The sequence below is a fragment of the Berghia stephanieae genome, chromosome 8 (assembly GCF_034508935.2).
Source record: "Berghia stephanieae isolate SIO BIC M18660-M18661 chromosome 8, UCSD_Bste_1.3, whole genome shotgun sequence".
NCBI classification, from domain to species: domain Eukaryota; kingdom Metazoa; phylum Mollusca; class Gastropoda; order Nudibranchia; family Aeolidiidae; genus Berghia; species Berghia stephanieae.
This window is the reverse complement of record NC_088367.1, coordinates 22,198,245-22,210,744: the sequence shown is the minus strand read 5'-3', so window position 1 is coordinate 22,210,744 and position 12,500 is coordinate 22,198,245. Positions and strand designations below refer to the sequence as shown.

The following is a 12,500-nucleotide window of genomic DNA, read 5'->3' as shown; positions in this document are numbered from 1 at the left end:
TTAAATTCGCTATTTCTACCTCCATCTTTGAAAATCGAATAAATGATAACAATCGAAGATATTGCTGTTGCTCAATGTGACCCATCCCTTCGAAATGATTATATCGGGACGGTTTAGGTTGTGAAAATTAAGTTCTTATCCAGAAGTATGAGACGTGTGCCGACATTTCGCGTTTTCATACAGAAGAATGCTGTACGTAATCAAAGTGATGTCATAATGTCTATGATCGTTTTAACTTTAAAATTAACATTTCGTCGATAAGGATCACTTTGAATAATATAGGATGCGTGCGGCTATGTGGTCTTTTGGTATGACACTCGCTTTCGGATCGGAAGGTCAAGGGTTTGAGCCTCACTCAGCGCATAGTTGAGTCCTTGGAAAAGGCTCTTTACTCACATTATCTCATCGTACCCGGGTGTAAAATTAGTGCCTGGCTGTTAACAATGTTGTCCCTGATGGAAAAATATATATATAATATCGCCTATCAGGCGTCATCTCTCGTTCTAAATGTTACGTGTTGCTGTTGGTCAGTGATCCTTTGTAAAGCGCTTTGAGCACGTTTTGTGGATATTGCGCTATATTAAAGCTCAAGTTTTTTGGGGGCTTCGTCATAATTTGGTTTTTGCACAGCCTAGTGAGTTGTCGTTAGTAGTGTTCATGGAAACAAGTGGTCCCATTGGTTGAACTATTGAATACAACTCACGATTTGTTTTCTTTTGTGGCCAAAGACTGGTCTTTTGATGTCATTTTTTGGTCGGTGTCAGGCTATAAGCTAACGATGGCTACGGCCTGACATTAGAACCCTCTAGGACTTACAGTTTGACGTCATTTTTTTAGGTTTTGCAGCGTCTTGTGAGTTGTCGTTAGTCGTGCTCAAAGAAACAATTGATCCCATTGGTTGAACTATTGAACACAACTCACGATTTTGTTTCTTTTGTGGCTTAAGACTTGTCTTTTGACGTCAGGCTATAAGTTAACGATGGCTACGGTTGGAGACGGGTGTTGGAAAGGAGGGGATCAAGGCAAGGGTAAGCAGATCGAAGACAGAGTATTTGTGACCCTACGCCTCGAAGCGGTATTAAGTCGGGATTTGAAAAACGAAGAAAACGGTTTTAAAGTGGAAATGGTCAAAATGATCAAATTTCAGTTTTTTTGTTTTTTTTTTTTTTGTTGTTTCAGAAACTACAACCATTTTTCCACATGAAAAACATAATAATTCAACATAAACATTGACGATAAGTTATATAAATTTCAAGTTTAAAAATACAACTACCAGTGAAACATTCAAAACGAGAGTTAACTTTCTCTCAGATAGCCACCCTTTCCAAGGCTTAGTAAGACTGAGTCTTTTCCTCAGCCCAATAGCGTGTAAGATATCACAGCAAAGGGAGTGTCTTTATCTATCTCAGAGAAAGCATGACTGTTTCCACAATTTCAAGGTTTAACCAATAATGAACTTTAAAAACTGTAAACAAGTCAAGGTTTCCCTGACAACCTTACAAATCAATTATTCTGATTGGTCAACGGTCATCACATGCGCCTATCGGCCATTAAAATGCCCGGGCGATGGGTCATGACGTCAGCATGCGTGTGTTACATATGTGTGCGTTTGTGCATTTTGATACAAACCACGTGCTATTATTTCTTTGTCTAGCTGCATTGGTTAATGATCGAGGTGAGGGTCCTTTGTCCCTCTTTCTTTATTCATGACATTATAGGACATGCTAAGACTTGAATAGGACAACAGTTGCCTAATCTTACACATAGAGAGATTGTTGTAGGATAAACATTTAATTTTAAGCACAAAAGCAGAATAGTAAATAGAGCATTAAACAATTAATGAACTGCCGATGGAAATACGTGTAGGGTTAGGTGGGTGGAATTACACACCCGGGGTAATTCCACACCCACATTCATTACATCTACTTCTTCGTAGAAAGAATACAAAAAGACCCAAGGGATACTGTTAAAAGTTTTAACTGGCTTTGATTTCTATTTCCTGCTTGAACACAAGAACCAGCCACTTTTCCTACCGTTGAATTCTGACAATTTTTCAAGCTTTTACAAGCCCATTGAAGATAAGTGCAACACTCATTGTTTTCAAATATTTCAAAATGTTGTTAAATTTTCTTCAACTTTGAAGCACAAGCTAGAATTGCTTAATCAGTCATCGGACATGTAAAATTTCCCCCCAAACCTATTCTAGATGCCTTAAGTAAAATGTTGTGCCTATTTTAGATTTATAAATGTCAGGGAAATTCCACACCCTACAGATTTCGAATTTCTTGTGACTTTTTGTGTGAAAATATTTAATCAAAATCTTTTGTCAATGGTTTTATTTTACAAAGACAGGCCCCAGCTAAATTCCACACCTTACAGGTTTCGAATTTCAAATGTCTTTTTTTATGTAAAAATATTTAATTAAAATCATATTTTACAAATAAAGACTCCAGCTATCATTTCAAGTAAATAGTTATATCCTTATCCAATGTTTGTTGTTGTTTTTTGTTTTGGGTATTGGAGCAATTCCACACCAAGCGGGTGTGGAATTGTCCCAACAACGCCTAAAGACTAGATGGTTGGATAAGGTAAAGGACGATATGAAAGAACTGGGCCTGGAGGAAGATGATGCTCTGAACCGAGATGCATGGAGATGTGGCCTTCATTTTGGCAACCCTGCAAAATGCGGGATAAGTTGAAGAAGAAAGAAGAAAGTATGATTGTTAGAAAAATACGCACTGTTTTGCCGCTTAATCAATAGAGCCAACATAGAAAACTATGTGAATCATAAAACGTTTATAGTCTGATTTATAAAAATATTGTGAGAACTAATCACCCAACTGGCGATATAAGATGTCGATTTCATTCACTTGACTGTTTCGTAACAACCAGCGTAACAACCAGCGGCTGACTTGAAGGTGTGTCACAAATCTCGTGTCTTGATTGGTCAAAAATATGCTGGTTTATTCCGTCAAAATACAAAGCGACGACCATATAAGGAGAGTGTGCTGGAATTCGGCTTGCTAGAATCCAGCGAGAACTGTACTACTACTACTACTACTACGACTACTACCACTACAACAACAACAACAACAACTACTACTACTACTACTACTACTACTACTACTACTACTACTACTACTACTACTACTACTACTATTACAACAACAACAACAACAACTACTACTACTACTACTACTACTACTACTACTACTACTACTACTACTACTACTACTACTACTACTACTACTACTGCTGCTGCTGCTGCTGCTGCTGCTGCTACTACTACTACTACTTGACCAACGATGACACTACATGACAAATTTCAGAAATCGGAAAACTTAATACATTGTGGTTATTTTTCTTTTATTTTTTTCAAATTTTAATATTTTTTTTTTTACTAGCCAGCTTGTTCTCCATACCAAGCAAAAGTCTACAAGAATCATGCTTGGCAGGATGAAAGATACATTGGACCTTAGTCGAGAAGAGCAAGTAGGCTTCAGAACGCTAATACACAGACCATATCACAACCATGAGAATCATCGGTGAGCAGTCTATTGAGTGGCAACCATCCCTGTATGTATGCTTTATAGTTTTGAGAAAGCGTTTGACAGCGTAGACAGAGAAAGCATCTAAGCAACCCCACTATGGGGTGCCAGATAAGTTTTTAAACATCATAAAACGGACTTTTTAACGGGTTCTCCTGCCAAGTCATTCAAAATGGTCGACTCTCAGATGATTTTGATATTAACTCAGGAGTTAGGCAAGGCTGTTTGGTGTCCCCACTTCTATTTCTTGTGATATTGGACTAGCATATGGCAACTCCAAAAATGGCATTCAATGAACATTCTCAAAAATACTTGAAAACCTTGAATTTATAGATGACCGAGGCCCTCCTCTAACATCGCCTACAGGACATGCAGAACAAAGTCCCGGCACTGGAAGAAACAGTTCAGCATGTTGGTCTCAAGATTACTGAAGAGAAGACAAAACTACTACCAAACAAGAATCCCAAATCACCATCTACGTACAGCAATATAAGACATCGGATAATTCACATGCCTTGGCAGCAAAACCAGTCCGTCAGGTGGAACTGATGAGGACAGCATTGCTAGAATCAAGAAAGCGTGCCATTCCTTTGCAATATTGAGAACAGCATGGAACGCTACCAGCATATCCACAAACACCAAGCTTAAAATCTTTAACACACATGTTAAAGTAGTCCTGCTCTATGGGTCAGAGACTTGGCAAACATTATTGACCTCATCAGCCAAGATACAAACTTTTGTCAATCGCTGTCTTCGACAAATACTCAAATTAAAATGGTTGCAAACCAAGAGCAATAAATGGGTTTCTAGGCCAGGCGCAGAAAATGGCGATGGGTTCACCATACGCTGTGGAAGGAGCCCTGCAACATAACAAAGCAGGCTCTCGAATGGAACTCACAGAGCAAGAGATAACAGGGTCATCTAAAACAGACCTGGAGGAGGAGCCTTCACCAAGATTTGTGCGTCTTCAATCATACCTAGAGTGAGGCAAAGGTCTGTGCCAAGGACAGAAGCAGATGGAAGAGTGTTGTTGATGCCCTATGCTTCGCCAGGAACCAAGAGGCATAAGTCAGGTCAGTTATACACCAATCATAACAGGCAGACTGAATTTTTCACTGATTCTATATCAGCTTTGAAAGCGTTGAAGACAGGTGGAATAAATAAATTAATTGAAACTCTTCAGAGTATAAACGCTGCTAGAACGGTTCCTCTGTGAATTCCAGCTCATCGCGGCATATCAGGAAATGAGGAAGATGACAGACTCGCAAAAAAAAAAAAAAAAAAAATGCTTCCAAAAAGGAACAACAAACAATACCACATTAATTTCCGCGAGACAGAACTCATAAATAAGGCCCTTCATACAATACCAATGCGTTCAAATGATTACCATTTGCTGCCCAAACATGAACAAGTAATCCTGTTCCGCCTCAGGACAGGCAACAATAGAATTAAAAAAGCATATGTACAGACGCATAATGCAGTCATCGGTCTGCTCATGTGGTTAAGAGGAGAAAGATGTAGAGCATATACTGCAGTGATACAAAAAGTGTGGAGAAGAGATGGCCCTCTGCAACTTCTCTTCATAACAACAACAACAAAATCCGCCCGCTAGAAGAACTCAAAAAGATGAGAACATTCATCGTCGAAACGGGACTCCAGATATAAAGGCATACGAGAAGAAGAAGAAGAAGAAGAAGAAGAAGAAGAAGAAGAAGAAGAAGAAGTTACTTTGTCGCGTTGAGTGTTGAGTTAACAATGAAAAAAAAAAAAAAGATCGATAACTAGACTGCCAGATAGTTTTTGAGAAAAATGTTAAACATAGCTGACCATGCTAGTTGATGTTATAAAATGCCAACTTTTCTTAAGCCACAATGTTTATGTGAAGATTACCTTTTTAATTTGAAACGGGCCCCTGTTCTCTATATTCCACTGCCACAAGCAACTGTTATTATTATTATTATTATTATTATTATTATTATTATTATTATTATTATTATTATTATTATTATTATTATTATTATTATTATTATTATTATTATTATTATTATTATTATTATTATTATTATTTATTATTATTATTAGTTTTATCATTATTATTATTATTATTATTATTATTATTATTATTATTATTATTATTATTATTATTACAATGTGATTCGATGAAATGATATGAACATTATTAATATGAGTACCTGTTCACCACAGTTTTAAATTAAGTATTTAATGAAGTTTTCACATTTTATTCTAATATCGAAAAGAACATTAATTTAATGGTTTATAAAGCCAATAAACGACACATTAATTTCATCCACGGTGAGAAAATGCCAAAATGCCACATAATCATCTGTCAAAGAATTTCCAAGCTGACATCTATAGTGATACGAAATAGATGTAGGTCAAATAATTATAAGATATGAAGTGAGTAGAAAAGTGCCAGAAGACAATAGAGAATAAAAAATTTTTTCGCGGCGGTGGTGGGGTTAGAACCTGCGACCTTATTGGTACGACAACTCCGCCTGGCAGGTGAGAGCGTGGCTCTACCGTGTGAGCTATCCACGAACACAAAAATATTCGTTTCAAACCCAAAGTCTTTTCTAGATCCCTATCTCACCCACTTCTTGAGATCGCCGATTCGTTCACCACCATCGCGAAGTAATTTTGACCAGCAGTTAAGCCCAATAGCCAATATTCTCATCACAAACATATAACATAGAAACGATTAAGACATTGAGTATGCTCCGGTGTATGGGGTGAATTTTTAATTCAGAAAAGTGAGTGGAGCAGGCACTTATGTTGGTAACAAGATATGAAGTGAGTAGAAAAGTGCCAGAAGACAATAGAGAATAAAAAATTTTTTCGCGGCGGTGGTGGGGTTAGAACCTGCGACCTTATTGGTACGACAACTCCGCCTGGCAGGTGAGAGCGTGGCTCTACCGTGTGAGCTATCCACGAACACAAAAATATTCGTTTCAAACCCAAAGTCATTTCTAGATCCCTATCTCACCCACTTCTTGAGATCGCCGATTCGTTCACCACCATCGCGAAGTAATTTTGACCAGCAGTTAAGCCCAATAGCCAATATTCTCATCACAAACATATAACATAGAAACGATTAAGACATTGAGTATGCTCCGGTGTATGGGGTGAATTTTTAATTCAGAAAAGTGAGTGGAGCAGGCACTTATGTTGGTAACAACAAGATATGAAGTGAGTAGAAAAGTGCCAGAAGACAATAGAGAATAAAAAAATTTTTCGCGGCGGTGGTGGGGTTAGAACCTGCGACCTTATTGGTACGACAACTTCTCCTGGCAGGTGAGAGCGTGGCTCTACCCCATACGAATATTTTTGTGTTCGTGGATAGCTCACACGGTAGAGCCACGCTCTCACCTGCCAGGCGGAGTTGTCGTACCAATAAGGTCGCAGGTTCTAACCCCACCATCGCCGCGAAAAAAATTTTTTATTCGCTATTGTCTTCTGGCACTTTTCTACTCACTTCATATCTTGTTGTTACCAACATAAGTGCCTGCTCCACTCACTTTTCAAATAATTATTTAATCGCCAGCACCCCCGACAAGCCCCCAAAATGGACCAACCAAAATCAGGCAATTCCACATTAAATATAAAGGTTGATATAGTGAAGGACAAATGTATTCATTAATTTAAACATCGTAAGAAACAATAAATTATAGTTAAAAGTGGTACCATAGCATAAACTATGTGATAAATTTATAAATGTATGTAAGATTGGAATGCTTTGTAAGGAATTCATTGAAAATAACAAAACACACTTTAACCTACCACCCCTCTCACTGTGTTTACCACAAACAATGGTATGACCCATTATTTCGTCATTCACTTTATCGATGCATGTTTTTCGACATTCGACTGACTTGTCTGTGAAGGAGTGGGTCAATCAGTCAACGGAACCGATTTACATGTTATAACTGTGTCTGGAAGCCAATCGTTACCAAACCAAAACAAAAAAAAACACCTTCGGGGAATATTACTATCGAGGTTCAGTTGTAAAGACACCGGTTGTGTAAAGTCTTTCTTGTTTGAAACCGACACAAACATTACCTGTTACTGTTATTGATTGATCATCTTGAACAGAAAGGGGTTTCTTGAGTGGCGAATTCTCGTTATCGTCATCTTGCATTTTTGTGATTGATTATTCAGTCCCCAAGAGAGATAAGACTTAAGGTAAGTCAGTCAATTTAAATTAGACCAAAAGCAATCTAATGCCATACTAGTTATGTTTCATGAACGTGCATTCTTGGCAGAACTAAAAAGGGTAGATCTGCAATACTAGAACAAGGCTCACAACACTGATTGTAATTGTATCCCTAAATGTCCCTATGTATTGGATTGAAATTCAACCAGAATGTTTGCAGGTCATCAATGTCACTAACCCAACTTTTAGTGGACATATTATTATACATAAAAGTTAATATTTACGATGACACAAAAATATGATGCTTTACTTTTTGAGTACAGACAAGGCATAATAATGGGGCATTATCATCTATTTTATTACGAATAATAATGGGGGTAAGTAAAAGAAAAGAAATGGTGATGAAATTCATGTTAGGGATTGGTAGCTACCTAGCCTCACGTTATCATCAAAAGAGTTTCGCAAACAGTTTTACTGATAACATAGAAATGCAATCAAGCGCTCCAGCTATCTATCTGACGAAAACAAAGGCTTGGCAAGGCTACGCTTGATAATATTTTGGAATTTCACAATGACATCCTGCTTGTATTTTTATCTCGAGTGTCTATGACATTGACATAAACATGTCTCCCTGTTTAAAAGGATGTAAATTGAATCACAAGACATAATAAAACTAAATCTATTCAAGAGAAAAAAAAGTAATCAAAGAAGTTTCAGCTGTACTGCGCTATCATACTCTAGTTAAAAAGGAGGTGAGTAATATTACATTAATGTAAGATTGTCTCTTGTGTTTGGTTGTATTTATTGATGAACATCATTTGACCTGATTGTAATTATAATTGAGCTTTCATATAGTGCACTATCCATGACATGTGCTCAAAGCACTTTACAAGGGGTCCCAGGCCGACAGCAACACTTAACATTTAGGATGGGACATGATGCCTGTTAGGCGATATTACAATTTTTTTTTTCGGACAGAGACACTGCTGTTAACAACCAGGTAGGCTACTCATTTTACACCTGAGTACGGTGAGAGAATGAATAAAGAGCCTTTTCCAAAAACTCACGTATGCGCCAATCGAGGCTCAAACCCAGGACATTCGGATCTGAAAGTGAGTGTCATACCATAAGACCGCATAGCCGCACAATTGTACAGTAATTCTGTCTAAATATAAAAAGTAGATTAACCGTTTATTTTCAGTGAAAGTGAATATCCGTTAAAATCATAATTTCTTCCATTCTCTTCTGACTCTAACTGGCTATAGACCTATTCATTTTCACTAAGAGAGCAATAACACTGTGTTGTTACAGGCTGATGTGAAAACTTAATTGGTTGTTGATCACTGAAATTTTAAATAAGATATTAAAGCGGACTCAATTTAAATCTTACTCTCACAATATATACAGAATGCTTTGGCCTCTGTCTATCATATATTTAAAACTTAGATTGAAATGAAAGACTTCTATTCTTTTTGCAATGTGGTAAAAGGGACAGGGATATATATTGTATTTGGACTGGTTGTTATTCATTGTGGATAATGAATGTGTCATTTAACATTATAATAGCAGTTCATAGGGACAAGCCTTAAATTGATTGATCAGACCAAAAAACCAACTTGATCATTCGTGTAGAGCAATATCCACTAAATGTGCTCAAAGCACTTTACAAGGGGTCCCTACCCAACAGTAACATATAACATTTAGGACGAGACATGACGCCTGTTAGGCGGTGTTTCAATTTTTTGTCAGACAGAGACAACTCTGTTATCGACCAGGTACTCATTTTACACCTGAGTATGTCGAGCAAATGTGAGTAAAGAGCCTTTTCCAAGGACTCACCTATGCACCACTCAGCGCAAGATTCGAGCCCTGGACTTTCCGTTCCAAAAATGAGTATCATACCTCTAAACCACATAACCACACAAATACAAATAGGTAAAGTAATAAATGTATTTGAACATTTGTATAGCTCTTTGCCATAGATTCACCATGTTCAATGCCCTTCGCATTATTTTATTTATTCCCCTCAACAACAAAAATTATACCGTACATTCTGCATTTCTGTCATCCTGATATTATATCAAAGTCATTACAAGGTGACAAATCTTCGTGATAAAAAAAGTTGTAAACCAGAAAGCAGGATGTTCTCAATTCTTGAATAATAATATTAGTAGTATCACATCACGTCGACTGAGATGACTTTTCTTCAACTGATGTGGAGTATTCTCATGCTTGTTGCCGTTATTTCCCTTATAACAAGACTTCATTTTTTATCAAAAGAAGTAAATGTCACAGAACTGAATTATACTTAAATTGCCCAAATCTATTGAGACAAAGTTACCCCCTGTTGACGGTATACTATGATATTTGAACAAATAAATCCCCTTAATATTAATAGTAGGCATTCAGTCATCTGCATGTCTAATTACAAACAGTCCATGCAACTTATCTATTCTATTAAAAAAAAAAAAAAATTGTCACCCCTTTCTCTCTTCTCTTTTTTTTTCATGTATTTCTATATTCAAATTTTTCAACAATAATTAAAAATATTGATGTACGTTGAATGGTAGGCTATATCATATCTGGTTTTATTGGAAGAGAAGGCACGCGTGTCAATAATTAAAATAATACACTCTGTGTGTATTATATTATGTTTATGAATGGATTATGTCTAATGATAGACTGTTCAGGATGTGCTAGCTTTCCATTCAAACCACGACAATGCTCAATGCACTAATTAGATATTTTAAATCGTTTCACACGTACGCCTGAATTAACATTTCTAAAGGAATGTTAGTCAGATCACATGATGGCGCGACAGATGGTGTCTGTGTGTGTGTGTGTGTGTAAGTGTGTAGGTGTGATATATATATATATATATATAATATATATATATATATATATATATATATATATATATATAATATATATATATATAGAGAGAGAGAGAGAGAGAGAGAGAGAGAGAGAGAGAGAGAGAGGGGTTTTTAATTGGCGTATCAAATAGGGTTTGTTTCTCCTTGTCTGTTCATTACTCGCCCTGTCTATTCATTGCTTTTTGATTAACATACATCATAGCCTTGATATTGTTGATGACAGCTACACACCTAATACGCCACACGGTTTTATAGCGTGATAATGGACATCCATTTAACACACATATTGATTCTGCATTCTAATGAGCTATCGTTGTGGAGGAGCTTATGTTTTTTTTTTTTTTACTATGTCTGTCTGTATTTTATATGTATATTATAATAATATTATGTGCTAGGTCATGTATATTTTATGTATGGAAATTAACTCTCATCATATATTATATTATAGTAACGGGCTTGTCACCCTCAGTTTCAACAGGCTAGGTAACGTCCATAGTGATAACACCATTGTGAGTCTGGGGGGTTACCAACACTTGTAATCTTCTTTGATTTATAGCCTATTTTCCCGACCATCTTCTATTTTATGAATATTATTTGGATTTGCTAAGCCCTTGTCGATCTGTTTTTTATATATATTTTTTAAAGTAATGTATTTATGTTTTCATTGTTTTTTGTGTGTTGTTGTTGACTGAAGAAGGGTTTTGAACCCGAAACGTTACTACTACTACTACTACTACTACTACTACTACTACTACTACTACTACTACTACTACAACAACAACGACTACTACTACTACGACTACTACTACCTACTACTACTACTACTACTACTACTACTACTACTACTACTACTACTACTACTACTACTACTACTACTACTACTACTACTACTAATTTCTATTTTCCTATTATATTATGGAACGATACTGGTTTCACTTTTCTTTTAAAGTAATGTATTTATGTTTTCATTGTTTTTTGTGTGTTGTTGTTGACTGAAGAAGGGTTTTGAACCCGAAACGTTACTACTACTACTACTACTACTACTACTACTACTACTACTACTACAACAACGACTACTACTACTACGACTACTACTACTACTACTACTACTACTACTACTACTACTACTACTACTACTACTACTACTACTACTACTACTACTACTACTACTACTACTAATTTCTATTTTCCTATTATATTATGGAACGATACTGGTTTCACTTTTCTCCTTTTGTCGGTTTCACCGGCACCGGGTGGTGCTCGTAACATTCTATGATTCTGGAATTTCCAATCTTCTGTGGGGTTGTGTAGTCTTGGTATGACACTCCCTTCGGATCCGAATGTCCCGCTCTGAGCGGTGGCGCATAGTTGAGTTTGAGTCCATGGAGAATGCTCTTTAATCGCAATCTCTCACCGTGCTCAGGTTTAAAATGAGTACCTGGTCGTTAAATGCGTAGTCTATGTCGGAAAAAAAATGTAATATCGCCTAACAGACGCACGTCTCGCTCAACTTGTTAAGTGTTGCTGTTGGCTAGCCCCCCCCCCCCCCCCCCCCCCCCTTAAAAAGCGCCTCGAGCACGTTTGCTTGATATTGTGCTATGTAAATGCTCTAGTCCCGGGACAATGTGTTTTAAGCCACACAAAGATGGCATGTTTTCTGAGTGAGGACAAAGTTGAACAACCTCTCTCTTTTCCCCTTCAACTTTGCTCTTACTTTCTGTCCATTATCAAAGCGCTCATCTGATTTCCAACGGCGTGACCGATATTATTATTTCAGTGTCCTTGAATTCATGATTGTCAGCAGTTTGTGATTACCTAGTACTCAGTTAATGGTCTCGATAGTTCAATTGGTAGGACACTCATTAGGACGGGATTTTCTAACAGCTTGGTCAACGTCGTGTATGA

At 36.9% G+C, this 12,500-nt stretch overlaps 1 protein-coding gene across 4 annotated transcripts in view; it reads left to right on the top strand.

Moving 5' to 3' along the window:
- Positions 1-7,398: 7,398 nt before the first annotated feature.
- LOC144978374 (branched-chain-amino-acid aminotransferase, cytosolic-like) overlaps positions 7,399-12,500 on the top strand; it is a 24,358-nt gene continuing 19,256 nt past the window's right edge. The window contains exon 1 of one of the 4 annotated variants that reach the window (XM_078924313.1): positions 7,399-7,748. The gene's annotated coding sequence lies outside the window, so the exon portion shown is untranslated. Of the gene's footprint in view, positions 7,749-8,317; positions 8,472-12,500 lie in introns of those variants that run through there. The other 3 variants (XR_013646507.1, XM_078924314.1, XR_013646508.1) reach the window with 3 other exon arrangements.